At 34.3% G+C, this 12,205-nt stretch overlaps 1 protein-coding gene across 5 annotated transcripts in view; it reads right to left on the bottom strand.

Annotated features, from left to right (window-relative positions):
- LOC110262145 (uncharacterized) overlaps window positions 1-12,205 on the bottom strand; it is a 601,789-nt gene that overhangs the window by 257,089 nt on the left and 332,495 nt on the right. The window lies entirely within an intron of this gene.

The following is a 12,205-nucleotide window of genomic DNA, read 5'->3' as shown; positions in this document are numbered from 1 at the left end:
GATTCTAAGGTATTCATCTATCTCTGACTTATTTCAGCTTAATTCCATCAAGTTCCATCCATGTTGTTGCCACTGGCAAGATAGGTTATTTTTATGGCTGAATAATATTCCCATTTATATACAGGCATAACATCTTTTATTGCACTTCTCATATATTATGTTTTCTGCAAAGTGAAGGTTTGTGGCAACTCCATATCAAGCAAGTCTATGAGCACTATTTTTCTAATAGCATTTTCCCATTTCATGTCTCTGTGTCATCTGGGGGTAATTTTTACAGCAGTTCAAACTTCTAAATTGTTATTATTATATTTGTTATGGTGACCTGTGATGAGTAATCTTTGATGTTATTATTATAATTTGGGCAATTTTTAGCAATAGAGTATCTTAAAATTAAGGTGTGTACATTTTTTAGACATAATACTATTATACACATAATAGACTACAGTATAATGTAAATACACAATATAATGTAACTTCCATATGCACTGTGAAACCAAAAAATTCATGAGACTTGTTTAACTGTGAATGTCTTCTTTGGGAAAATGTCTATTCAGATCTTCTGCACATTTTTAATTGGATTCTTTCTTATTGAGTTTTGTGAGTTCTTTTTTTACTTGAGATATTAGCCCCTATCAGATATATCATTTGCAAATAATTTCTCCCATTAGTAGGTTGCCCTTTCATTTTGCTTCAATAGTTTCAATAGTTTCCTTTGCTATGCAAAAGCTTTTTAGTTTGATGTATTCTCATTTATTTTTGCTTTTGTTGCTTTTGATTTGGTGTCATATTCAAAAAAGCATTACCAAAACCTCTGTTGAGGTTACCACATTTTTTTTCTTTGAGGAGTTTTAGGGTTTTAGGTCTTACATTAAGGTCTTGAATTAATTTTGAGTTAATTTTTGTGTATGGAGTAAGAGAGTGGTTGAGTTTCATTCTTTTGCATGTAGCTGTCCAGTTTTCCCAATGCCATTTATTAAAGAGACTGTGCTTTTCACATTGCATATTTTTGGCTTGTCAAAAGTTAAATGACCACATATGACAATATGTGGACTTATTTCTGGGTTCTCTCTTCTGTTCTGTTGATCTATGTGTCTGTTTTGTTGTTGTTGTTGTTGTTGTTTTGTGTTTTTTATTTTTGTCTTTTTAGGGCTGCACCTGCTGCATATGGAGGTTCCCAGGCTAGAGGTTGAATCAGAGCTATAGCCACTGGCCTGCACCATAGCCACAACAATGAGGGATCCAAGCTGTATCTGCAACCTACACCACATCTCATGGCAAAACCAGATCCTTAACCCATTGAGCAAGGCCAGGGATTGAACCTGCGTCCTCATGGATGCTAGTCAGATTTGTGTCTGCTGAGCCATGACAGGTACTCCTATGTGTTTTGATGCCAATGCCATACTGTTTTAATTATTATAATTTCATAAGGTAGTTTGTAGCAAGGAGTGCGATGCCTCCAGCTTTGTTCTTCTCAAGATCGCTTTGACTATTCACAATCTTCCATGGATTCATATAAGTTTTAGGGTTATTTGTTGTATTTCTTTGAAAAATGCCATTGGAATTTTGATTGGAACTGCACTGACTCTACAGATTGCTTTAGGTATTATGGACATTTTAACAATATTGATTCTCCCAATCCATGAGCATGGAATATATTTCCATTTATTTGTATCTTCTTCAATTCCTTTCGTAATGTCTTATAGTTTTCAGTACATAGTGGTCTTTCACCTCCTTGGTTAAATTTATTCCTAGGTGTTATAATCTTTTTGATGAAATTATAAATGGGATTATTCCTTGATTTCTCCTTCTGATAGTTTGTTATTAATGTACAGACATGTAATAGATTTTTGTGCATTGATTTTGTATTCTGCAACTACACTGAATTCATTTATTCTAACAATATTTTGATGCAGTTTTTAGGGTTTCTATATATAAAACCATGTAATCTGCAAACAGTGATAGTTTTGCTTCTTCTTTTCTGATTTGGAGACCTATTATTTCTTTTTCTTGCCCAACTGCTCTGGCTAGGCCTTCCAATACTATGTTGAATAAAAGTGGCAGCAGCAGGTATCCTTGTCTTGTTCCTGACCATAGAGGAAGAGCTTCAGCTTTTCACTATTGAGTATAATGCTGTCGGCTTGTCATATATGGCCTTTTTTTATGTTGAGGTATGTTTCCTCTCTACCTGCAATGTTAAGAGTTTTTAATCATAAATGATGTTGAATTTTACCAAATGCTTTTTCTGCATCTGTTGAGAGAATTATATGAATGTTATTCTCATTTTGTTAATGTAGTATATCAGACTGACTGATCTGTGGATGTTGAACCACTTTTGTGATTCTGGATCCCACTTGACTATGTATATGATCCTTTCAATGTATTACTAAATTTAGTTTGCTAATATTTTGTTTAGGATTTTTGTATCTATGTTCATTAGTGATGTTGGCCTGTAATTTTCTTTTTTGTGGGATCCTTGTCTGGTTTTTGTATCAAGATGTTTTCCTCATAAAATAAGTTTGGAAGAGTTCCCTCCTCATCTATACTTTGGAAGAGTTTGAGAAGGATCTGTGCTAACTCTTCTTTGAATATTTGGTAGAATTCACTAGTAAAGCTATCTGGCCCTGGACTTTTGTTTGTTCGGAGATTTTTGCTTACTGATTCAATTTCATTACTAGTAATCAGTCTGCTCAGATTTTCTAGCTCTCATGATTCAGTCTTGATACGCTGTATGTTTCTAGAAATGTATCCATTTTTTCTAGGTTGTCCAATCTGTTGGTATACAATTGTTCATAGTAATCTTTTATGACCTTTGTATTTCTGTGGTATCCAGTTGTAACTTCTTTTCCATTTCTGATTGTATTTATTGGAGTCCCCTCTCTTTTCTCCTGGTGAGTCTTGTTAATTTTATCTTTTCAAATAACTAGCTCTTAGTTTCATTGATCTCCTCTATTCTCTTTAGTCTCCATTTCTTTTTGCTCAAATCTTTGTTATTTCCTTCCTGTACATATTAACATATACAACTGGATTAGTTTGAAGTTAAGTGTACACCCATGAACCATCATCACCACAGTCTATGCCAAAAACATATCCATCACACCCAAAAGTTTCTTCCTACCCTCTTTATTTATTAATATGATTATTTCATGTGATAAGAACACAACATAAGATCTACTCTCTTAGCAAATATTTAAGCATACAATAAGTATTGTTAGCTAGAAGCTCTATGCTGTACATTAGATTTCTAATTCCAATTCTAATTTTAAGGGTCTTTTGGTTTCAGATCATTGCTTCTAATTAAAGGAAACTTCCAATACTAAGTATCTTATAAACTATACCAGAGTTTATAACCTATTAGGAAATAGGCCAATATACAGAAAAGTAGAGTGAAAGAAGTAGAGGGATATTATGATTCTTTGCAAGTCTTAATTTAGGCAGAACTTCAGGTCTTGTGCCTAAATATTTAGGTCTCTTGGAAATGTGCCTTCAGTAGGGCCAGAAAAGGTCCCTGGTCCACACTTTTTAAAAAAAGGAAAAATATGCCCTCAAAGTTATTTGGAAAGGTGTCAGAGAAGGAGCACTTTATGTGTGTATATTCCAAGTGAAAGGTGAGCAACATAAATCTGGTCAGAAGGATAAAATGTTCTCTTGCACCTCTATAACGTTTAGGGCCATCAAGTATCAACCAACAGATTTTCCATTTGATTATTTGTGACTTTTGACTTGGAAAATATATCTTTCCTTAAGAGCTGGTGGATATTCTTTAAGAAACACAATTTTTGAAAGTTTCTCTACCATTTCCTCTTTTAACAAATGAGGGGAGAAGACCCACACAGTAAAGTAATGCCCAGGTAGACTTTCTATTTTGGAAACACAGGGGAGGGTGAAGATGTGAAATTCCCAAAGAAACATTAGGTAAGACATACCATGCATTTTTGATATCTACAATTTGTGTTTACATAGTGGTATAAATAAAAATATCTGGTCAGTGTGATATTGAGATCTTTAACTTTCAAATGCCTTGAAGTTTTATTTTCTATTTTTAATCTTAAAGCCAACAGAATATGTCTAGTTTCTTATTTAATTATAGTTCACTTTTTAAAAAATCCCACTCTTGGGAACTTGAGCTTAAGAGTATCACGGTAAAATACAGAATTCTTCTCTTTCTCTTTATAGTTCTCAAAAGATAGAGGCATAATAAAGAGTTGATCTTAAGAGAAAAAATCCTGACCTATTGTATAGCACAGGGAAACCTACTCAATTATCTGTGGTGACCTATATGGGAAAAGAATCTGCAAAGGAGTGTATATATGTGTTTGTATAGCTAATTCACTTTGCTGTACACCTGAAACTAAAACAACAATGTAAGTCAGCTATACTCCAATAAATTTTTTAAAGGCGAAAACATTCTGCATAAACAAGTATTTGCTTTATTTTTATTCTATTTTATTGGGGTAGAGTTGATTTACAATGTTGTATTATCTTTAGGCTTCCAGCAAAGTGAATTAGTTATACATACACATATATCTATCTTCTTACCCATACAAATTATTATAGAACACTAAATAGATTTCCCTGTACTACACAGTTAAGTCTGCTCTATATTTTAAACTAACCTAAAAATAATATCCCATAAGCATATTACCCAATACAAGTACTATCATTTTTGTACATTCTCTTTATTGTTTTTGTAAGTGCCTGTTTTGCATACTGTTGTCATTATTACATATATCAAATATTGTACCTATTCTTTTTCACATGACATTACATGATATTTGTATTTTTCCCATGTATAATTTTTTTTAGAAGCATACTCTTCTACTAATTTACTTATGTCTTTTCTCATTTCGGGATATGTATATTACCTCAAAATGTTTAACTTTCAATTTCTTTATGTATCTTTGAGATACTTTCCAGGTTGGGAGTGGGATCCTAGGAGTGCTGCAGCAAAAATGTGTAAACATCTGGATCCATCACTGGGATATCTCTATCTAGGTAAGTGCTTTTGTAGTATCTCAGATAATTAGGTTTGTGGAATGTTGGCAGACAGTATACACCTCATGCTATCTTTGTCCAATAACCTGGGAATATTTAAAATAAAGGACAAGCTCTCCCCCTAAGAAAGTCATGATAAGAAACAGAACTAACAGAAAAGGCTAGATGTCCCATACAATTGTGTGGATGGTTCCCAAGCTCGAAGACAGGCTACCACCAGCCTGGAAAATGCAGTCACATCCCTTGTGCGCTTCCTTGGGGTTGGTGTTATTTACTGGTCCTGGCCTCAGTGGAACTCCTTGAATGTGTTGACGCTGAAAGGGTTTTTCATTAGGGTGTGTTTTCACTCTTTGGCTTGGCTCACAGGCCCCCAAATCCCAGATCTGGCTGAAAAATCCTGACCACAGAATTAGTTTCCCCAGGATATTTCTGACTGCTAATATCCCAGGTGGTTACACCACCATCTGCTATGGTCGATCCTTCTACAAATAGTTAGGTCAGGCTGTCAACACAGGCCAAAAGTGGGAGGAAAGATTTTAATTCAGTGGAGGATGGCAATTCCTTTCCTCTTTTCTCTAGCTTTTTCCAATCTCTACTGGAAAGACATTTCCTGATTCCACTGGGCTTCCTTTCTCCCACTAAATCAACACAAGCCCTTTCTGCCCACTCAGTTCTCCTAGCCCACACTTTTTAAATAGTGCATTCTTGCACTGCAGTAGTGTTACAATAGATACCAAATGGCCAAGACTTTTTCCAAAGGAAGCTGCTACAGTCCACACTGTCACCAGAAATGAGTGAGATTTTGTTTCACAACAGGGACTTCTCTGAATTTTTTTCTTCTTTTAACTTAACATCAACAAGTATTCTTAAGGATCCAAGATGGTCTCAAAATTCCATCTGAAAATAATACACAGCAACAATAATAAAACTTATGAATGATAGTATGGATTACATACATGGCACTTAATATATGCTCTTTCATTTATCCTTAAACAACTCCCCAGAATGAATATTATTCTTCCCATTCAACCTGTAAGGAAAATGAGAAGGCAAAAGAGTAACTTGTCACATCTGTAGCCTCAATGGCAAGTGTGGGCATGACTGAAACGTACATCTCTCTCTGAACTTAGTCCCTCCAAGCCATCTATGCCATGCTAGCTCCAAAGCTCTAGCACTGTAAACCAGTCCATTTTTACTCATCATTCCTTTTCAGAACTACCTGCTCATTACCACATCATTCAAACAAATTCCAATGGTATAAATAATGAATTAAACCTAGTTCATTAAATTCAACTACACCACTTTTTGTTCTGAACCACAAATCTGAACCTTACTTGTTCTTTCAAGACCAGCCAACTAATTAAGTTACATTTGATACTATTCCAGGACTATGATGTATTCTTTTTGCGGGGGCAGAGGGGAAGGGGTTAGGCTCCATTAGATGTGATTAATCTATTTGCTTAGGTCATCTGAGATTTCTGTAAAACCCATTGGTAACAGGTTTTAAACCTAACTACAACCTTTTAGGACTGACAAAATATCTGGGCAGAATGTGATTTCTTGGGGCTGAAACGAAGAGAGAATTGTGTGCTAAGATTTTGTGATACTTAATGCTAACTGTTTCTGGATAGGAAATCACTTACAACTAGTATTTCACTGATATCAGTTTTAAAAAATTAGTCACTTATGTGCCACATGGTAAAACTATCTCCATGTCTAGGCACACCAGTTTCATAACATCGGCTTGCTTAACCTCAAAGAGCAGGAGCCTTATCACAGCTGTAGTTTTAATTGGCAAAGGCTTGGAACAGCCAGAGAGCAAAATTCCTCATGAAGATTAAAAAATAGAATAGACTGATAATCAGACCCATACACTGGCTTCTAAAACTCACATCCACCTGCACAAATGCACACACACAGAAAGTTTTAACCTGACTTTGTAGAAACATATATACAGCATCTACGGAAATGGTTAAGAATCATTTAAGTTAATTTAACTAGATTCGTAATAGTTCTATTAAGATGGATGATCTTTTCTCACACCCCAATATCTTTGAAATATTACATTGCATCTGCAATTTTACTTTTTTTTTTTTTTTTTTTTTTTTGGTTGCACCTGCAGCATATGGAAGTTCCCTGGCCAGTTTCAAATCTGAGTTTCAGCTGCACCTACACAACAGCAGCAGTACTGCTGGATCCTTAAGTCACTGCATCAGGCCAGGGATCAAGCCTGCACCTCCACAGCAACCTGAGCTGCTGCAGTTGGATTCTAAACCCACTTTGCTACAGCAGGAACTCCCTGTACTGTTGTTGTTATTTTTTTTTAATCTTTATTAATTCAGGTTTTGCTCAAAGGCCATTGGCTTTTGAATGTCCTTCTTTTTGCCTTTCTAATCCTCACTTCATCCTATTTCACATTCCAATAGAAACCATCTTTGTCTGAACGCTGAAATCTTGTCAATGTAACTCTTTTTATAATAATTTATGAGTTTAGACTTATTTATGTACACTTTTTACCTGCTATGATAGACTTCAACTATCCTGAGGCTAGTACTTCTGCCCATTGGGAATTGACATAATTAAAATAATATGATTAGAATAAGCAGGATATAAATTTCAAAATTCAAGACCTTTTCAAAATTATCATTTTTAACTCAATTGCAAAGGCTGAGACCAGATATATCCGGTGCTTTCTGGACTTACATTTCCACCTGACTTTTTCTCCCTATACATAAATTTAAAACTGTTAAGATTAAATTGACTCTTTCCCCCTTGCTGGTAAAAAAAACTTTGCATTGAAAGTGAAACCGAGGAACAGAGAAATGAACACCAATTCCACTCTGTTTTTACATTTGATTTGCTATTATAACACTAAAATTAGATTGTATTCAGGAAAGAGTGAGAGGTTTGATTCACGCTGCTCAAAGTTATTTCCCTGAGGAACATGGGCTTCTTTCCATTAGGTGGTCAAAAGCAAGAGGAAAGGAAAAAGGAATTCTTTACACCAGAGATTTAACTGAATGAAACAGGAAGGCATGACCTAGAGCAAAACAGCAATGAAGACCCCAATGTCCAGTTCCTACCCACTGCCCAGCAGGCAGCATTGTTGAGCTTTAATCCCCTTAATAGAAGCCTGGCTTTTGAGGCCACTGTTTAAGAAGCCATCATTATTGTTCCATAGAAGACAACTCCCTTGAATTTGCCTTTGTTCTGTTTCATTCCTTAAAAGTCAATAGCTTTGTATAATCTGTAAAAAATAGAGTGGCATCATTTGAAATCACATTTTTTAAATGTCTTACAGGAAAAAAACAAAAGGCTGCATTTTTTTCATATCAAAAAGGTTCAAGACAAAATCATTACCTTCTTTTTTGGGGTGGTGAGGGAGAAGATTGGGGTTTTTTGTTGTTGTTTGGGTGGGGGGTTTTGACCACACCTGCAGCATGGGGAAGTTCCTGGTCCAGGGACTAAACCGGAGCCACAGTAGTGACCAGAGGCACAGCAGTTGACAATGCCAGATCCTTAACCCACTGAGCCACCAGGGAACTCCTTACTACCTTCTTTAATAATAAAAAACATTATCGACAAAAAGGATATTTTTAAAAACTCACAACTGTGTAGTATGGACTAAAAATATTCTTGGTTTTTGCTAGACAACAGGGTTGATTCTGTTAGTAGAACATTCACTTTGCAAGGATTATTTCCATTTCCAGTGCCAAGATATACATAGTCATTCTGTTCTCTCATTCCTTGCAGCTTTTTCATGTGTCAAATTGTACAGAAAGAACTCAAAGACAGCAAGGCTAAAATGTATTTAAGACTTCTAGCATTTTATGAGATTACTAGACTCTTTTTTATCCTTCATTCAAGCTAGATTAGCCTGTGAATATATAACTGATCATTTGCTTATAAACATTAAGCAATGATTGTTTGATTACTTTCCTGCCAGAGAAAAATAAGAAGTCACTTAAGAGTATAGAGTTCAAACCAAATTATTCCTAATTTATAATAAGGACACATCTACATATTATTTATGGTATGTATGGGTTTTCTTTCCTCTTAAGTAAACTGATACTAATTAATCACTGCATCAATTAATTATACTTATTCATTAATTAAAATAGGTGACAAAGAATGGACCTATGATGGTTAGGCTAGAGTTAAGAAAAGAGAAAGAGGAGAAAAAGAGAGGAAGGAAATAAAAGAAAAGAAGGGAAAAAATTAAATAATATTTATTAAATTTTGAGCATTATGCTAGGAATTGGCCCCTAGCCTCCTCATTTTTATATTGAAATGAATCTTGGGAATAAAGATTATGAAGCTCCCTATTTTGCAAATAAGGATGAGGCATAGGATATTAAGTCATTTGCCTAGAACCACAGAATCAGTCACTGGAAGAGCTGGGTTTGGAACCACTCTCTGTGTGGCCAAAGTACACATTCTTTCTTCTTCACTGTGCTGGAAGTACCTAGTAAGATAGCACCAGCAAATTTTCTTTTATTCTAATTATATGAAATGTTAAGTAAAACTTTTTGCCAATTAAAAGATCTCTAGTTCTAATTAATAATAATAATCGAGTGACACCTGTCCTCTAGTCTCTGTGTTTTTCTGATAAATGACAAAAGTCAATGTTGTCTGGACTTCTGCACAACATATGACTCAAGATATTCCTGATTAAGAATAAAATTCAAATCAATACTGAATGGGTACCAAATGGAAATTCACATTTTATCATACAAGAAAACAGTAGAAGTCTGAAAAGATGATATCTTGTGCTTCGCTTTTGAAAAATATCCCAAATACACTGAAAATCATTTCAAATTTTACTCTCTGTTGTATAAAATTGAATGAAGCAGCAATATTTGAAACATAAGTATTAACAAGCAAGAAAATCAAGGTGCCCAACTTGAACACCTTGGAGAAACACAAATCTTCACCACTATAAATTATTAAAAGAACGAAATAAATGCATGAATAAAACAAAGTTCTGAATCCTTGGGTGGATTGATTTTAAATTAGTTCAGGAAGGGTTTTGACATCTGCCTGATTGAATGTTTTAAAGAATGAGGTCTGAAGCCATTCAATCAATGGTTGTTATTTCTGTTGTTGTTTTCCAAACATGTTGAGAAATTATCCATTTGGATAACATTTTTCAACTGCCAAAAAAAGTATATAATCTAATAAGACCTTGTGTTAGATTTGTGACTTGGTTGTGTCTTCTCAGCATATCCACCCACAACTTCTAATAATAGAAATCTACTCTCCTTCAGAAAGCCCATGTCTTGTAATTCAGGTGGGGTAAAAATACCCATGGCCACGTGATGAGCCTATGACTCACCACTGGCCAATCAGAACACTCCATCCCTACCCCAACCACAATCTTGTAGAAGCACATGACCGAATGAGAGCTAATTGGTATATTAGATCAGCTTAAGAAAGACTTTCTTCCTTTTAGTCAAGATTCAAAAGGATATATTCTTGGGGCTTCCTTTCACATTGAGAAACTGCCTGTCTGAGCAATAAACTAATAGGAAAATAGGGCAAAGAGACAGAGAAGCAAAGCTCTAAGGACACTACTTGAAACCCTGTATCTACCTGTATCTGAAGTAGATCCATCTTTGGATGGGTGACTACAGATTCCAAAATATTCCCTTTATTCTGCTTAAGATAATTTGAGTTGGAGTTCTGTCACTTACAATCAATAGATTCCATACTAATAAAAGTGTGATGTTTAAGTTATTGTCTTTTTACTTTTAGTCAACCAGCAGATAGTATGAAGCAAGATCAAATGGAATGGCCAGAATCATTAGAATCATATCTCAACTTTCCTTTCAACAATACTTCTGAAAGCCTGAAAAGAAAACCAACGTTCAATTTAATTCTATCATACTATCAAGGTAACTATGGTTTTCTACATATCATTCACTTAAGTTCAGGCAAATTCTTTCTATATCATAAAACTTAGGAATTAAAAAAAAAAAAGGATCATGGAGGGCCTCTTTCTCTATCTTTCTTTTAGACATAAGAAATCTGAAGTCTGACAATATTAAGTGAATTGTCCAAAATCATACAGCTAGTTAGTGATTATGTTGGAATGAAACCAAACTCTGCATCTGTAATTTATCAGAATTATAAAATTATACCTATTTCAGTATTCACATTATTCTGAGATGAAGTGACTAAAGACCTTACCAGAATATATCATTTTAAAAATAGGAAATTATCTTAGTAAAGCACACAAGTGACTCTGCTTATTTACCCATTAGGGTATCATTAATTCTTCTGAAATGAGATGTACTAAATGAGCCAAAATTCCATTAAAAACACAATAATAAATGACCTTAAATGATCTCTTTGTAAGGCTATTGTGTTTTCTTTATAACTAACTACCAGATTGAAAAGGATAAAAATAATGATATTTGAATAGGAACTACTAAGTGTAAGTTCTGTTAGATATAAAAACTGAATTAGATCTGAGTGAAAAAATGCTGATTAAAACAAAAAATTTTTAAGGTTTTTTTGGGGTAAGGATGGCCTCATCATTCTTCCTCCAAGGCCAGATCTGATAATAACTAAGTTCCAAAAACCAAACAACACATTTAGAAAATTCTACCAATCAAATAGCCTTTTTGATCAAGTTATTAGATGTCCCTGGTTGGATCAGCTGATTTTTTTCTCTAAATCTTAAATCTGTACTTTTTAAAAGTAGAGGCCTCCTCCTCCTACTGCTCCCATAGGCATAATTACTGTAAAATGTTTAGTATGCATTTGTGGATTTTTAACTCTCTAATCTTCAGCCAAGAAATCCTATTAAATCAAAAGTGAATGAAGTGTTTTCTTTTGGAATTGTTACATAATGACATAGAATAAATTTGTAATCCTAGAACGTGAACTAAGAAGTGACCTGAATTGGCCACAAGCAAATGAAAGACTGTGAATGGAATAAGGAAAGTTTGAAAACTAAATTAATATCCATTTAAATACCTCTCCACCAGCAACTTTTAAAATATTTTAACTATTTTATTAAAATATAGTTAATATTACTGATCAACAGTCACAACCTATTTCTAGCCAGGTAAACTAGCTCAAAATGAGTTGTTATTTGTGCTTTTTATTTGCAAAAAGTCAATGCAATTTCATAACAAAATGTTATATTTTTAACACAACTCAAACAGCCAAATTTTGAAGGGTAAAACAGTGAACATATTGTACTGCC

This window comes from Sus scrofa, chromosome 8 (genome assembly GCF_054392235.1).
Source record: "Sus scrofa isolate SSC_HxYL_T2T_F1_AM1 chromosome 8, Sscrofa_HxYL_maternal_Yorkshire_Landrace_v2.0, whole genome shotgun sequence".
Classification (NCBI taxonomy): domain Eukaryota; kingdom Metazoa; phylum Chordata; class Mammalia; order Artiodactyla; family Suidae; genus Sus; species Sus scrofa.
Note: the sequence above shows the minus strand (reverse complement) of the source record. Positions and strands in the feature narration are given on the sequence as shown.